Raw genomic sequence first — 13,754 nt, 5'->3', positions numbered from 1 at the left:
GCTTCGAATCTCCGTAGGACTTTTTGGTTGTTCCCACTTCATTACAGCTTCAATCTTTGCTGGGTCAATCATTATTCCTTCTTGGTTAACCACATGACCTAAAAATTGGACTTCTTGAATCCAAAATTCACACTTGGAGAACTTTGCATACAGCTTCTCCTTTTTTAGGACTTCTAGCACTTCATGCAGATGCTTTTCATGCTCCTGCTTGCTTTTCGAATAAATCAAGATATCATCTATGAATACTATCACGGATTTATCTAAGAATGGTTTACAAACCCTATTCATCAAATCCATGAAAGCTGCTGGGGCATTGGTTAGTCCGAACGACATAACCAAAAATTCATAGTGTCCATATCTCGTTCTAAAAGCAGTCTTTTCGATATCTTGCTCTCTCACCTTTAGTTGATGGTATCCCGACCTAAGATCGATCTTCGAGAAATAGCTCGAACCCTGCAACTGGTCGAACAAGTCATCGATCCTTGGCAACGGGTACTTGTTCTTTATCGTCACTTTGTTCAGCTCTCTATAATCGATGCACATTCTCATGCTTCTGTCTTTCTTCTTTACAAATAACACAGGGGCTCCCCAGGGTGATGAACTAGGTCGAATGAAACCTTTGTCCAATAACTCCTGAAGTTGTGTCATAAGTTCTTTCATTTCGGTTGGCGCTAATCGATAAGGTGCTTTCGCTATCGGCGTCGTTCCTGGTAACAAGTCGATACGAAATTCTACTTGTCGATCAGGGGGCAATCCGGGAAGATCTTCGGGAAAGACTTCCGGATAATCGCACACCACCGGAATATTCTGCACCTCCTTCTTTTCCATCTTGGCATCGATCACGAACGCTAGATATGATGTACATCCCTTGGCCAAACACTTTATGGCTTTCATTAGGGAAATAATTCCAGAGTTTACTCTGCGTTTGTCTCCGTACACCATAAACGACTCTTTCCCTGGCGGGTTTACTTTTACTATCTTCTTTCTACATACTATTTCTGCATCATTGGCACTAAGCCAATCCATTCCTAAAACTATGTCGAATCCATTTAACTCGATAGGCAATAATTCCTCTTGGAACTTATTCCCATCCAAGTCAATGAGGATGTTTTTCATACGATGGCTAACATGTACCAACTTGCCACTAGCAATCTCGACTAATAAGGCATTAACTAGCCTATCTACAGGCAAAGCTAGCTTTCTACCAAATTCATGCGATATAAAGGAGTAATTGGCTCCAGAATCAAACAAAATTTGGGCAGGCAATTCGTTTACGAGAAAGGTACCTGAAGCGACATCGACTTCTTCTTTTGCAGCTTCGAGGGTCATCTGAAAGGCTCTCGCCTTCGGCTTTGGTGGTAGATTGGGCTTTGCGGCATCCTTCCTCTTTGGACAGTCTTTAAGAACATGCCCTACCTCATGGCACTCAAAACATATCCTTTTGTCGGACGGACACACGTTGGCATAATGCCCAGTCTTTCCACATTTGAAGCAAGTCACCTCCTCACTACATCTCCCAGAGTGCTTTCTCTTGCACTTCTCACACCATTTCACTTCACCTCCTCCTCCTCCAAACTTCTTGGACTTAGAAAATTTGCTTTTCTTGTTGGAACCCGAAGTTCCTTCAAATTTTCTCTTTTCACCAACTTCTGCCCCTCTCCAGACCCTTCTCCTTGATCTGAACCTCGACATTCCTAGCAGCCCAGATGGCGGCTTTCAAAGTGGTTGCTTGCTTAACCATCGGACCAAAGTCCGCTGGTAATCCGAGGGCAAACTTGTTGACCTTAGAGAGTTCAGTTGGAACTAGATGAGGAACTAGCTTCATCTTTTCCATAAAACTAGCAGCGTATTCAGTAACGCTCATCTTTCCTTTCTTTAAATTCTGAAACTCATTGTTGATTTCCAGAAGATCCTGCTCAGAACAGTACTGCAATTTCAGTTGGACCACAAATTCTTCCCAAGACATCTTACTAGCTTCACCCTTGGGCATCGAATCAGCTAGTAACTTCCACCAGCTCAACACACCAGACTTTAACAGAGGAATTGCAAGTGCGGTCTTTTGTTTGTTGCTGCACTCGCAACTTTCAAACATCGTCTCCATTTCGGAGATCCAATTCATGACTTCCACCGGTGTCGGACTCCCAGATAGACACGGCGGTTTGGATGCCATGAAATCTTTGTATTTGCATCCGCATCCATCAACTCCTCCATTCTGGTTGTTTTGTCTAACTATTGGTGGGTTGGCTTGACCAAGAGTCCCACTGTAGTTCCCTCCTACTGATTGCCCTTCATTCAATACGGGCTGTTCAACAGGCATCGTAGTCTCTTCCCTATGTTGTTGTAGTAATCGCCTTGTCTCCTCCATTTGCCGATCTAACATCATTTGCATCATTGCTTGTACCCCATCCATCGTCATTGGCTCAGGTGCAGCTCCTACAACAGGTACTTGCTCAACTACTTGAGGTTGAGGCTGTTGATCCCTGTTTCCGTTTGCATTTGCAGCTCCACTACGAGTTATGGCCATTACAATCTATATAACGAATAAGGCGAATTTAGGTCTTTATCCTTGTTAGACATGTCAATTCCCTTATCACTCCGAAACGTTTACGTGTTAGTTGTAATCTCGTAATCATACGCTTAGAATCCTACACACATAAGGTTTCCAGATCCGGTCGGCAACAGACCATAGATCCGAACAAATAATGGCACACATGGAAAACACATAGCATTTAACGCATAAGGGCATTTTAGGCATCTTCCCTAAAATAAACTAGTGCTCGTGTCTAAAATATGGTAGACACTCATCTCACAATCATCACTTAGCATTCTAAGTTCAAGTCTAGAAATTCTACAATTTCTTAGTTCGCTTAAACTAATGCTCTGATACCAACTGTGACATCCCCTAATTTCTCGGCCATAAAAGACCGATTTAATTTATGCTTTTTAAAATAAAATTAGAGAAATCTTTTTAAAAGATGTTGCGGAATTGGTCCCCAAACAAACTATGATAAAAGTTTATCAAAACCCTTCATTAAGAAGGTATATGTTTTCCATATATATATATATATATATATATATATATATATATATATATATATATATATCAAAACCTCGGGATGTCATGTTCCGATACAGATCAAAAGCATAAACAAGACATTATAAGCCTTTCAACAGTTATTTACAACTACTGGCCTATAATCCAAAAATCTCTCGTTGTCCTCCGACTATGCTCGGGGTCCACTACCTGTAACATAAAAAGCTGAGTGGGTTAGGCTTGGGAGCCTGGTGAGCATATAGGGTTTTCAACCCACAATAATATTAAACTTACTAAGTTCATCAATCAACAATAACCCTGATTACCTGTTCCCGTTATCCTCACTTTATGTCCCTAAACACTTCTCACAAGGGACCTAGCCTAAAGAATATCATCGGGATGGACACTACTGCTAAGGGGTTTCCTCAGCCATACATGTCCTAAAGGCAACCATGAGGGGGATGGAGTACAACGAATGAACACTCTTAGTTCATTAACACCTACAGGTTGCGGACCTGCTAATGTTTCCCATTGGACTGTCTAGAAAGTCTGTGGTCGTCATCCAAACTCCGCTAGATGACTGGATCTCAAAACACATCGAGGCCTCTCATCAATTTTATTTTATCACACATCACAATCTACCCATGTTCTACCCAACATATTTGTAGATAAAAATACTTATACAGTTTAAAACTTGTATAAAACATCAACACAACAATCACCTCAAATAAATAATTAATATATTTACACATAGCACGTATTATAAGGTAAATACTTCATATCTATGTGTAAAATGAAAGTGACTATACACTCACATGATTTGATGATAATCGATCAGCAATTCGTTTCCTAAAATGATCGTTTCTAATAAAACCGGGAGTTTTATTGAGAAACCGGGCTTTGTAAAAGTCGGGCTTCGAAACCGAAAAGATAAATTTTCCGGGCTTCTCGGGCACTTCGTGGGGTATTCCGGGCTTTACAATCGATACCGGGGCTTTGCGGGATGTTAATATGAAGAAAATATGGGTTTAGGGGCTAAATATGGCAAAATTCCAAAAATACCCGGGAGGTCTCGCACCCTCCTATTTATAGGGGGAAGCTTCTGATCGGACGGCCAGGAGGCTTCTGTTCCGACGGCTGAGAAGGCTCGCAGAGGGGGAGGCTCGCATGAGGGCTGCGCGTGCGAAGGGCTCTCTGGCGGCTTGTGATTCGACCGAGGTCTAGGGTCCGAAGTAGGGGGTTCGTGGCGCCTGCGAGGGTTCGGACTCATGACTCACTACACACGCGTCGGATGCGAGGCTCGCCACCGAGGCTTCTACGTGTAGTCAGCGGATTGGACCGCAGCTCGGACTCGGAAGGACATGACACGCCTCGCCAGGTGGCTTCGTGACTCAGCAGCCTGGTGACTCAGCAGCTTCGGTGACTCAGCAGGACACGTGTCACATGCGAGGCGAGGGTGACGTGGCAAAGTGTGACTATGCGAAATTTCTCGGTTTTCGCGCCAAAACTTCTAAAATCCATAACTTTCGCATACGAACTCCGTTTTTGACGTTCTTTATATGCACGCGTAGCTAAAATTACGATCTACAACTTCCGTTTAGACTTCGTCGGCTAATTTTGACTTTAAATTTTATATTATTATTTTTAACAGACAGGAAATTCGTTAAAAATTCATAACTTCTTCATCCGACGTCCGTTTTCGTCAGACTTTTTACCGTTGTGCTCCTAATGACGAGACCTTCAATTCTCGTTTAGGTTGTGTCGGCTAAAAATCACTCGATCTAAAATTCGAGTTTTTAGCTGTCTACTGCTACGCTGAAACTTCGAAAAATCATAACTTCCTCATACGAAGTCAGATTTGGGCGTTCTTTTTATCGAACTTCTCGGTTTAACGAATACTACGACTTTCGTTTAGATTACTAAGGCTAAAAAGTAGTTTATCAAAAACTCACTTTTTACGACATTCAGCATCGTGCCGGTTTTGTCGCGAAACTTCGACAGGTCATAACTTCTTCGTTATAACTCGGATTTTGGTATTCTTTATATCCCCGAAATCCTTATTTCGACCACTACAACTTTATGTAAAGATATCGAGCTTATCTCACACTTTAATTTTGACGCTTATTTTTATTCTTAATTAATTAAGCCCTAATAATTAAGCATAAAACACATAATTCACATAATATTAAAATAATTCCTTTTCATTTCTTCAAAATGAGTTACAAAGGTTAACCTAGACTATCAACTCAATATAAATGCCTAGGCTAGAAACACGAGTGTTATAAAGTGGGTTAGATCTGATCCCACGTCGGCTTGGAAGGAGAACGAAACATTTCCTTATAAAGGGGTGTGGATACCTTCCATGTCACAACGCGTTTTAAAGTCGTGAGGGCAGCAAATCCCATAAGAACTCTGCAGTTAAGCGTGCTCGGGCGGGAGTAGTACCAGGATGGGTGACCCCCTGGGAAGTCCTCGTGCCGAGTGGCCCAAAGCGGACAATATTGTGATACGTGCCAGAGGGGGATGTTACAGTATCATATTTCATGATCATCTTAATGATTATGAAACCATATCACAAATTCATACTCTAAGGACGTCTTAGTGCATTGTTACGGCTAAGAAGAGAGGTCATGAATTGTTGGATTGGTTAATATCGAGAAGATGAGTCATACTTCGTTCCAAAACAATTCTTAGAGTCATACTCCAAGATTGTAACATTGAGTGACATAAAGTAAGGTTTAAAACACTTATCAAATGTAGTGTAAAATGTTTCTACCCTTGTACATTTGAGATTGGTAAGTTGTGATGTCTTGGATGAGACAAAGACCAACTAAGACCAATTGTGTGAAGTGTTAGTCTTGATAAGAATCCGCACTATCCCTTGAATATTTTTTTTTGTCAAGGAATGGTTCTTGACTGGGGAAACTTATATGTCAAGGGGACAGTGGGAGCCTTAAAGATCCTGAAAGAGTTTCAAGATTTAATCAAGAGTAAAACCTGTAATTTATCACTAGCACACAACTTGAGATTTGCAACCTATCGTGTTGACATAATTCTTGTTTCTGTACCTACTTCAAATAAGTTGAATTTGCATGTGAGTTATCAGAGTTCAACTTGGAAGCATTGGTGGGCCTTGTGCTACCAAGGTGACAAGAAACTAAGATTAAACAAGTTTAATTCATGGATGAATTTGTTACTAACCTTATCTTGTGATTATGGTTTTGACAAATTCACATGGATAGGAACTCATACACTATAAAATCTAAGTATCATAAGGTTTCTCTCTGATTCATGAAAAAGATGGTGAGGAAACGCTTTCACTAAGTAGATATCAATTGTGTTATTTGCATTTTCAAAAGTCGTTAGTGGAGCGCGTGTGGTTAACCGGCACACTAACATGGACTTGTGAGAAATGGCAAAGGTCTAAGAAATTGAGACTATGATTACGACATCCATTTTCATAGTTCTTGAAATTGCTTAGACACACATGTGAGCTATCTAAGAAAGGGTGTATGAATCTAAATTTCAGAAGTCCAACAGATTTCTAGAAATATGTCAGAGCTAGTGGGAGCATAAGTGTTTTGCTAATAATCATCATGTTAGTGGGAGCATGATAATTATGATTAGTATTGCAAGCTAGCAATGTTAATTATAGAAAAACAAAAGTTTCAATTCATGAAGTTGTAGGGGTTGAAAAAGTCGTTTTGCTATAATTAAGGGAGAGGATATTATACTTCATTTCAATTCTAGAAGCTTAGATTGAGATTTTAATCATCTTTAGTCAAGAATATATATATATATATATATATATATATATATATATATATATATGAATTTTATGTTGGAATGGTTCAACTTGAAGAAATTCTATATATATATTGCGTTTTCAAAATTCGATTATGATTACAGCATCCCTCTTCATAGTTAAATTTTGAAAACATGGCAAATAAAAAAAAATATATTGTAGCAAAATACTGGTCTAGTATCATGTCTTTATGTCAAACATCATGAATTGTGTCCCATATACTTCGGATATAGGATCGATTGCATGTGCTATAATATTCATCTTTTCTAAATTTTCCAAATGCTTAAGGCATTGAGAAGGGAAAACTCTAGAACTGGATATGACTAAAGTGATTAAGCAATTGTCGAGGACAAATCTGAGGTTCGCCAAAGATTGGTTGCTCAGGGACAGTTGGAAGTATGATGTAAGTTGTCGGAAAGGACCATATTGACATATTCTGAAAAGAAGTAACTCTTGTTCGGAAGTGATAGTCAGAATGGGACTATGGAAATGTCTCCATAGGTGGAAGTTATTCAATCTATGTAAGATTAGAAAACCTTAATGCAAGAAGGATGTTCAAAGCAATGTACTTTGAATATGAGACTTCCGTTCCATAGAAGTTGACCTTCTTTGGAATACTCTGTAATGACTGGTGACAAGGTTTTGGTGACTTTGTGCATAATCATTACAAGAGGAACATTGCATAAAAGTTTAAAATCTAACAGTTTTTTTGGTAAATGATAGGAATCGGGGATTCTCACATTTACAATAAGGATTTGGGATTGTGAAATGAGTATCATTGGAATCATGTTCAATTGATCTACATCACAATGTAAGGATCATAGACAAACATAGCGTGCATACTTGGAGTATGGCATAACTATTGTTTAGAAAAACAAAGTGTACATGCTAGGAGCATGGGACGACTGTTGTTTTATTTAAGTCTTAAGTTGATTGTTTGAAACATTATACAATGAATAATGTGTAATCAATATGGTGATAAATAAAAGGTGGTTCTATTTATATTCAAAAGGGTTCTGAGACCATATTTGATTCGATTATTATTGTGTTTCACTTTGCATGTTTTGACTTCCAAAATAGCTAGGTTATTCTTTTCGAATGACTAAGTTATTTAAACACTCCACAGTCGTTCATATGTTGGAAGTAGGTATGAATCAAGACTGTCGTGAATCGAGTTTGTAGATGGCTAAATGGGTTTAGTCATAGCAATGGTTGCTACAACATTCATGAGTGCTCATAAGTTATAAGTATTGGAATAAACCCACGCTCACTTGTATCACTTCATGGAATTTATCTTGAGTGATCGTGAGACGGTAATATCATATAAATCTTCAAACCTAGAGATATGAGTTGTTACCTATGAGTTGGTTGTGCATTGATTGCACGTAAACACATCAGTAACTTGATGTTATAAAACTTGCCTTTATGTACAATTCAACAAGTAGTAGAACAAGCATATGAGTTGAAGTTTATCTGTTCCTTCTAGAAATAGAAGCGATATATGGGCCCCTCGATGATTTTGTTGTGACCTATGTACCGGCCGGTCAGAACTAAATTGATGTGTTCGATTAAGTTCTTTGTCAAACAAATCAAAAATCGGGAAACAAACTGCTGGACAATAAGTACGACGTTGTTCCATGTATTTGTCTGGCTGATATCATGAGAACAGAGGATTATATGATAACTTATCTAAAATGGCGCTTCATAGTTCAACAGAGTTTTCGAGAGCTACGATTGTTGGTTGGTTCCTGAAGTAACATACGCAAATATAGTTATTAGACTTATCCAAGTGGGAGTTTGTTGGATAAGGTGTCTATGTCCATAACTTATTTGGTACATACTTGACCCGACCCGACATGGTCCATTTGGGTTGCACTTCACCCAAACGATTTATGGATAATTTTATGAGAATTGTATACTTACGATTTATTAATATATTATAAGTTATAATATATTAATATGAAGTCATGTTATTTAATTAGTTTTAGTCTTAAATTAATTATGAATTAATTTAGAGATTAAAAAGAAGACTGATTAAATTATGGGCTATTATATTTTATATAGTGTGGGCTAATACTCATTTGTTAATGGGCTAAGCTAATATGAAAGTCCATGGATGATCCATGGAGCTTTTAACCCATGGATCCTTGGAAAGGAAAGACATGGGTTATTAGGGTTTCACCCTAACCATGCACACTATATAAAGAAGCATATGATGCAAGAAATGTGACACTAGTAGTGTGAGACTTAGTGGTGGCCGATTCCACAAGAAAGTATACTACTCTCTCAAAGTTTTCCAAGTGTTTGTGGTGATTTGTGATTCCATTTGAGGCATTCACACTATTGGTGCTTGGCTCTCAAACTCCAAACAATCAACCATCATCAAAAGGTATGTATTTCTACTAGTACTTTTATGATTCATAATCCTTATGCTATGCTAGTTAGGAAGAAACCTTAGAAGTTATTATTTGCATGTATTTTAGAAGAAAACATAGATCCAAGGTTTATTAGGGTTTCATGCACACTTAGGAAGTGTTAGATTGCTCAAAACCCAACACTGGCTCCACCACTAACCCCATACTTTTGGTCGTCTAGGTTGGACTTCGAGAATCTTCCTTTTTTATCGGATCTTGAGGATCCATCAAGCTTCCTCTTTTCTCCCGCCTTATCTTTTTTCTAGAACCTTTTCTCTTATCTGGGTCTCTACATTCTTAGCTGCCTAGATGGCGGCTTTCAAGGTGGTTGATTGTTTGACCATTAGACCAAAGTCTGCTGGTAATACATTAGCAAAATTGTTGACCTTGGAGAGTTCAGTTGGAACTAAATAAGTAACAAGTTTCATTTTCTCCATAAAACTTGCAGCATACTCGTTGACGCTTATTCTCCTTTTTTCAGATTCTGAAACTCGTTGTTGATCTCCAAAAGATCCTGCTTAGAGTAATATTGCATTTTCAGTTGCACCAAAAAGTCTTCCCAATACATATTACTAGATTCTCCCATGGGCATGCTATCACCTAGTAGCTTGCACTAGCTTAATACTCCAGTCTTCAATAGTGTAACCGCGAGAGTGGTCTTCTGTTTGTTGCTATAGTCACAACGTTCAAACATCATCTCAATCTTGGAGATCTAATCCATGACTTCCACCAGTGTTGGGCTTCCAGAAAGACTTGGTGGCTTGGATTCCATGAAATCCTTGTACTTACATCCACGTCCATCATTTCCTCCATTGGGATGGTTTCTTCTAACCACTCGTGGCTCAGCTTGGCTGACCGTTTGACTATAGCTTCCTTCATCTGACTGTTCAGTGTTCAGTTCAGGTTGTATGATGGGTACGATAGGCTCATCCCTATTATTAATCAAAATTTTCCCCATCTCCTCCCTTTGTTTGTCCATCATATCCTGAATCATTCTTTAGACTCCTGCAATCGTGATTGGCTCGGTTGCAACTGCTACTTCTGGTGCACGCTCAATCACTCGTGGTTCAGGCTTTTTCTTTATGCTTATTTAAAAATCAGAGTATCCTTTTTGAACAAAAGGATTACTGAATTTGTTCCCAAAAAACATGATAAAGATGTTATCATAGCATTTTCTAAGAAATGTATTTTTATTTATATTAAAATATTGGGATGTCATCGTCAATACATAAACATAAGCATAATGAAATATTACAACCCTTATAATAATTAAACTAGTGGCCTAATACTCCTTGAAACTATTAGCATAATGTATCTTTCATATAGCCACCTGTGATACAATAAACTGAGTGGGTGAGGTTGGGAAACCTGGTGAGTACATAGGATTTTCAACCCACAATAATATAGTTAATTTCTTTCTTCACATACTTCATGTCCAACAATTAACCCGATCACCCATCCCCATTATCTTCTTTATTCTTACGGATCTACCCTAAGAATCATCAATTCTTCAATAGTTATTCCTAAGGAATAGGCACGAAGTCCATCGCTGCCAGGTTTTATCTAACACACACTAAGTCCAGAACTGCCGATGTTATCTGTTAGGCATAGCTACAAATTCTATCCATTAGGCACCAAGGCCATAGCTACCAATGTTCATTCATAAGACGCTAAGTCCATAGCTACCAAGGTTTTTAGATTACATCTGGTGACATGTTGTTCACAAACACCTACAGGTTATGAGCATGCTAGCGTTCCGCTGGACTGTCTAGAATAGTCCGTGGTCGTCATCATCTTTACCCAATATATTTATAGGTATAAAAATACATATATAGTTTAAATCACGTAAAACATGTATAAATCGTTTATCTAACATAGATATCAGGAACACAGATAATAAGCACATGTAGCATGTATTAATATTAAATACTTCATATATATATATATATATATATATATATATATATATATATATATATATATATATATATATATATATATATAAGATGAAAGTAACTATACACTAAGTGGCAAATCTAAAACAAAAAATCACATCGTTCCTAAATTAAGTGAGGCCAATAAAAAAATCAACAACATTTTTGGGGTCGTGTCAAGTCGGCTCATGTACCTTAAAAGAACTGAAAATCGGTTCATGTACCTTGTGTCACCGATTAAAAATTTTTAAAAACCAATTGAAATATAACTGAAAAAGGCGTATAGTTTAACGAAAAACTAGTTGATTATGTCCATTAATAAAGCGGTGAACGGAGAGCGAGAGTCTTTGGCATGTAGGCTTTTATTTTATTAGAACAACTTATTTATTTATTAATATTTTGAGAGTGCCGATTAAGAGTGGTTAACTTTTTTTTTTATCAATTTCCCTAATAACTTATATTTTTTTTCTTTTTAAAATGGTTTTTAAGAAATTTAAAAAAAAAAAAAAACAAACTCAAGGTAGGTCCTCTATTTTTTCTAAGGTAGTTCTTAATTTTTCTACTATACACATTGTAAATGAAATTGAAAACTTAGGTATGTCCTAGGACCTACCTAACCATATGGTGGATACGCCACTGTATGCACTCACTTGTTAAAGTGATGACTCGTAATTCGGGCAGCGTTTTACTTTTAACAACTATCTTTTCTTTTGATGTAGCCTAATATTATTATTGCTAAATTTTAGTCTAATATTTATTGCGACTAATTATTAGTCTAGTTTAATCATTAACTCAAAATATACTTCAAGATCTATCAAGTATGGAACAACCAGGTAAGATCATATCAAAGGTAGGTTCTGTTTTGTATATGAAGTATACTGTTTCGAAATCCCACTTTAAATGTCTCACTAAATGACTGCCTAGACATCATCCCCATAATTAGATCAATCAGTATAACAAATTGGAATCACTGATAAATCTTGTTTATAGGATACTAAGAATGCTAATTAACTTAAACATAAGTTATACTTAAAGTACGGTAAGCACAACTCAACTTACAGGGGGTTTAGCGAGGAACCGGGCTCTGCGCGGGCACAAATTCTGAGTCGAAAGGTCTTCTTCTCAGGGCCTTCTAGCACTTTGGGACTCACTACTAACACTTAGGAGGTTCTAGGAAAAGGCTTAGTGGGTTTCTGGGTGTTTGGGAGAGAAGTGTTGATAAAGGTATGAGAAAACAAGTGATTTGTGCCTCTATTTATAGGCCGAGGATCAACCGTGCGTGGGGCATATTAAATCTGTACAATGGCCGTACTCGGTATGCGGGGTGTACCGCTGACATGCGTCGAGATCGCATGTGAAGCCGTGGTGAAGAAGGTGTGGCCCAAATCACGCCACGTGTCACTCATTGGTTACTCCAAAAACTAACTATCATATAAAATCTGGAAGTTTCGCATACAAGCCCCGTTTTTGACATTCTTTATATGCACGCGTATGTATCGATAGGATCTACAACTTTTGTTTAGACTCTGTAGGCTAATTTTGACTTTATTTTTAAAGTTATATTTTAACAAGCTTAGATAGTTCAAATCTGTTAAAAATTCATAATTTTGTCATCTGATGTCTGTTTTTATATCGTTGAGCTCCTATTAACGAGATCTTCAATTCTCATTTAGGTTGTGTCAGCTAAAAATCAATCGATCTAAAATTCAATTTTCCGGTTGTGTACTGCTATGCTAAATCTTAGAAAATTCATAGCTTCTCAAATAAAGTCAGATTTGGACGTTCTCTATATGTACGCTTTCAGTTTAACGTCTACTACGACTTTCATTTAGATTTCTAAGGCTAAAAATTATTTTGTCAAAAATTCACTTTTTACGTTACGTGGAGCCATGCCAGTTTAATCGCAAAACTTCGACGAGTCATAACTTCTTCGTTATAAGTCAGATTTTAGCGTTCTTTATATGTACGGAATCCTTGTGACACATACTATAACTTTGGTTAGGATTATTTAATCTAAATAATCTTCTATGAAAAAATCATTTTTAACGCTTATTGTATTTGAATTGACTCGCCCGAATCTATCGGCGTGACAGTATTTGTACTTATTGTATGTATGTTTTCTCGGTTCTTCTGGTGGTCCTAAAATTACTAGAGTCTATGTGCATTTCTTTCTTTTTGGGAAAACATTTGGGGAATAGAAAGATGCATTGGCTTCGGTAAGATAAAGTGTTGGCTGGTAAAGAAGGAGGTGGGTTGGGGGTTGTTAGTCTTTTTGCTTTGTATTGGTCTTTGGTTTTTAAATGTATGTGGCATTATTTTCATTGCTTAGATTCTATTTGGGTTTAAGGTGATTGGTTGTATTCATTGTATCGGTTCCGCTTCTTCCAATAGTCGTGTTTCTTCTTCTTTATCACATTGGTATGGAGTTCTTAAGGTGGTTGATCGGATAATGGTTTGGATTCGATGCCTTTTGTCCTATTTGGGTCGAGATTGGAAGACCACTCGATTTTTCTTAGATGTTTAATCGGGAGACAAGTGTTTAGCCACTACTTTTCATCGTATATTTT

This window comes from Lactuca serriola, chromosome 8 (assembly GCF_051521515.1).
Source record: "Lactuca serriola cultivar US96UC23 chromosome 8, Lser_US96UC23_V15, whole genome shotgun sequence".
NCBI classification, from domain to species: Eukaryota; Viridiplantae; Streptophyta; class Magnoliopsida; order Asterales; family Asteraceae; genus Lactuca; species Lactuca serriola.
Note: the sequence above shows the minus strand (reverse complement) of the source record.